This window comes from Callithrix jacchus, chromosome 5 (genome assembly GCF_049354715.1).
Source record: "Callithrix jacchus isolate 240 chromosome 5, calJac240_pri, whole genome shotgun sequence".
Classification (NCBI taxonomy): Eukaryota; Metazoa; Chordata; class Mammalia; order Primates; family Cebidae; genus Callithrix; species Callithrix jacchus.
In genome coordinates this window covers 123988580-123992938 of record NC_133506.1, presented here as the reverse complement: position 1 = coordinate 123992938, position 4359 = coordinate 123988580, and the positions used below count along the sequence as shown (strand labels likewise).

General features: G+C 35.3%; 1 pseudogene; it reads left to right on the top strand.

The window, feature by feature from the left end:
• Positions 1–2590: 2590 nt before the first annotated feature.
• On the top strand, positions 2591–3311 carry LOC100392921 (transcription initiation factor TFIID subunit 11 pseudogene; annotated as a pseudogene).
• The last annotated feature ends 1048 nt before the right edge of the window (positions 3312–4359 follow it).

The window sequence follows — 4359 nt, the reverse complement described above, 5'->3', positions numbered from 1 at the left end:
CAGCTTGAGCCATGTGCAGTCAGTGATAGGGAGAGAAAAGAGCTTGTATTCAAATAGGCAGTCCAATGATTGGTCCAGGAGATCTTGCTACTTCTTAATCTATGCACCAAGTCTAGTAGTTAAAACTATCTGTTGAGGGATATAGCACTCATTATAAGATGAGTGCAATTCATACAATATTGAGTATGTGATGATTATGTAATGTCATCTCAACCTTCACTTCCAGGAATGAAGAACAAGGTAACTTAGACTAATCTCCCAAACTATGTACCATGAGACAAGTTGGACAAAGTATTCTTAAAATCCCTCTAAGGCAGGAGAGTAGTAACAAGATACTGAAGAATTATTGGGCCAAGATCTAGGAGGGGATGGTAACCCAGAGAGATGAGCCTGGATTTTAGGACGCTTCTCCTCTGAGAGCATTTGTCAATTCTAGAAGAGACACTGAGAAGCTGAAAGGCTGAACAGTACCTTCTGCAGACTCACAGTGGTAAGAGAATAAAGTTGTCAAGTGTTTTCCAAGGTTGGATGGCACCTGGTAAAACCTCTGCACTTAGAAAGATCTATGGCAAAGACTACAGTCCAATTTTCAGTAATCTCAATGAAAATGGGATTAAGGCAATGCCATATTGCTAATGTTCCCAGGTACCCTACAGAAGCAAATGAAAATTCTTTCTAGAAGATAACTATCAGCATAGTCTACAAATTATTTCCAAAAATTATTTTTCAAATACAAAGCCTAGCTCACAGTCATCATCATCATCACCATCATCATCAAATATGAAAAAAAAGAGAAGAGAACATTAATAAGAACTAGTGAGATAAAGATAATAGAAACAGAGCTACAGGGATTCCAGATATTGAAGACTGAAGTTATTAGACATAGACTTTAAAATAACTATGCTTAACTATGATCATGAAAAAGACAAGAGAGAATTTTTGGTAATTAACTCTAGAATACCTGTTTTTAAAAAGAATATAGTATATTTTAAAAGAAACAAAAAATGAAATATAGAACTAAAATATGTAATAACAAAAATTAGAACTCAATGAATAGATGTTTTTAAAAATTAGACAAAACTGAAGAGAGAATTAGTGAAATGGAAAATAGGTCAAACAGAACCACAATGAAGGAGAGAGAAAGAGAGGGAGAGACTAAAATGATGTTATAAAAACAAATTGGAATTGGAATCCCAGAAGGAGAGAGGGAATAGAGTAGAAGCAATATTTGAAGAAATTATAACAAGTTTTCTAAAACTAACAAGACATTAGCTCATAGATTCAAGAAGCCCTATGAACCTCATGCCAAATTTTAAGAAATTAAAAATCCTCAGACAGTGTAGATTTCAAGGAAAAAAATAATTACTAATGACAAGAAAGTTTGAAATTCAAAAAGTTATAATTTGTAAACAAATCATATAGTAATTATGAATTGTATGCAGTAAATAAGACCACTTTAAAACACATAAAGCAAAAATATTCAGAAGTATAAGGAGAATAAATAAGTACACAGTCATAGAGAAATATTTTAATACAGTTCTTAAGTTACTAATAAAACAATCAGTAAAAAGGTAGTAGATTTGAATAACATAATTAGCAAACTTGACTTAATTGATATATATATATATATATATATATATATATACACAGAAATCTGGAATCAATGACTCCAAATACACATTCTTTTCAAGCGTTCCTTTAAAACATAATCTATACATGAATGTATGCTGGAACACAAAGCAAGTATCAATACATTTCAAATACCAAAATCACTTAACAAATTCTCTCAATAAAACACCATAAGCTAGAAATTGATAATCAAACAATAAGTAGAAAACCCCCATATGTTTATAAATTAAGCAATATACTTCTAAAAAATAGACATGTAAAAGAATAAATCATAATGGAAATTAGAAAATATTTTTAACTGAATGATGTTGAAATACGACACATCAACATTTGTGGAATAAAGCTAAAGTAATGCTTAGAGTAAGTGACACAGCCTTAGATTAAAACAAACAAGCAAACAAAAAACTCTGAAACTCAGCAACCTAAGTATCAAACTTGAGAAGTTAGAAAAAAAGAACAGTAAATTAACCTCCCTCCCCTACAAAGTAGAAGGTAATAAGAAATAAAGCTAACAGCAGAAATTAATAAAATAGAAAACAAACAAAAATATAGAAATTAAATAAAGCCAAAAGCTGATTCCTTAAAATAACTAATAAAACTAACAATTCCCTCTTAAGGTTAATCAAATAAAAAGAAAAGAAGACAAAAATAACCACTATCTGGAATTAAGTTTAAAAGGAGACATTACTGCAATTCTCAAAGATATCAAAATGATAAAAGACGATATTATAAGTAACTTTACACTAATACATTCGAAAATTAAAATGTAAGAAACAGGAATATTTGGTTTACCGAAACTGACACTAGAAGAACTGAGAAATGAGAATAGTGCTAAATCTAATAGAAACAATAAATCTGTGACTATAAAGTTTCCCATCACTGAAAGATTTGGGTCCGGATGGCTTCATCAGTAAATTATTTCGCACGCTTAGAAAAACAACACCAGAAGATCCTGTCCTGTGCAGCTCGGGATTCCGAGCTCCAGCCTCGGACAGTGCTGCGATCTCCTCTCCCTTCTAATCCTATCCGCGATGGACGATGCCCGCGAGTCGCCCACAGACTAAGGTGGAGAGACAGGGGAGTCGGATGAGACCATCGCTGCGCCCGGGGACCCGGGGGCTACCGACACGGATGGAATCCCAGAGGAAACTGACGGAAGACGCAGATGCGGACTTACAAGAAGCTGCAGCAGAGGAAGGCGAGCTCAAGAGTCAGGATGTCTCAGATTTAACAGCAGTTGAAAGGGAAGACTCATCATTACTTACTCCTGCAGCCAAAAAACTGAAAATAGATACCAAAGAAAAGAAAGAGAAGAAGCAGAAGGTAGATGAAGATGAGATTCAGAAGATGGAAACCCTGGTTTCTTCTTTTTCTGAAGAGCAGCTGAACCATTATGAAATGTATCCTCGCTCAGCTTTCCCTAAGACAGCCATCAAAAGACTGATCCAGTCCATCACGGGCACCTCTGTGTCTCAGAATGTTGTTATTGCTATGTCTGGTATTTCCAAGGTTTTCGTCGGGCAGGTGGTAGAAGAAGCACTGGATGTGTGTGAGAAGTGGGGAGAAATGCCACCACTGCAACCCAAACATATGAGGGAAGCCGTTAGAAGGTTAAAGTCAAAAGGACAGATCCCTAACTTGAAGCACAAAAAAATCATCTTCTAGACCAAAGTCTAGAAAGGCCTATTACTGACAGAAGAAGTATTGGTTCCAGACTTCCTATAAGACTGTCTGCTGGTGCTTTAGTATCTCAGTTCTCCAAGGATTCCATGATTTTAATGTCTCTCAAAACTCTGATTATTCATCACACTTAGAAAGTATGTAGCATTTAACTGTCTTGGCCAGTTGGAAGATGTGTGGGCCATAAACATTTTCTGGACAGGAGAACTGCTTTCAGAGAGAAAATCTTTCCAAGAGTTTTTTTTTTTTTTTTAGATAGGGTCTTGCTGTGTCACCCAGGCTAGAGTGCTGGAGTGCAGCGGCATGACTGCAGCCTTGAATTCCTGGGCTTAAGTGACACTCCCACCTCAATCTCCTGAGCAGCTAGGACTACAGACACACACTACTGTGTCCAGTTAACTTATTTTTATTTTTTATGGACATGGGGTCTTGCTTTGTTGCCCAGGCTGGTCATGAACTCTTGGCTTGAAGCAGCCCTCCTGCCTCAGCCTCCTTAAGTGCCAAGAGCTTTAATGGTTTCACATTGAAGCCTAAAGTTGCTAAGACTTAGTTTGTTTCTTACATCCGGTATTAAGTAGATGAAACAACCAGAAACTTTTACTTGTGATACTCTACCATGAAGGACGTGGTAAAGGCAGGAATCATGGAATAACTGGTGCTTGTAAGCATTTAAGATTCTCCTGTGGATTTTGGTGAGTGATCATTAAACTGTTTTCCAACTTGAAAAAAAGAAAAGAAAAGAAAAACAACACCAATTTTGCATGAACTCTTCAGGAAAATAAAAAAAGATAAAAAGTTTTTCAGCTGTGTAACCTCGACACCAAAATCTCATGAGGCATTTATAAGACAGGAAAATTAAAGATTGATGTATCATATAAATAAAGACACAAAATCTGAACACAAGATTGGAAAAACAAATACTGAAATATTAGCAAAATATAATATTTTGAAACCAAGTTGAGTTTATTCCAGTAATTCTGGGTACATTTTTATTTCAGTAATAAACTTAACTTTGCTTAACACTAGAAAATTAACCATTGCAATCCACCA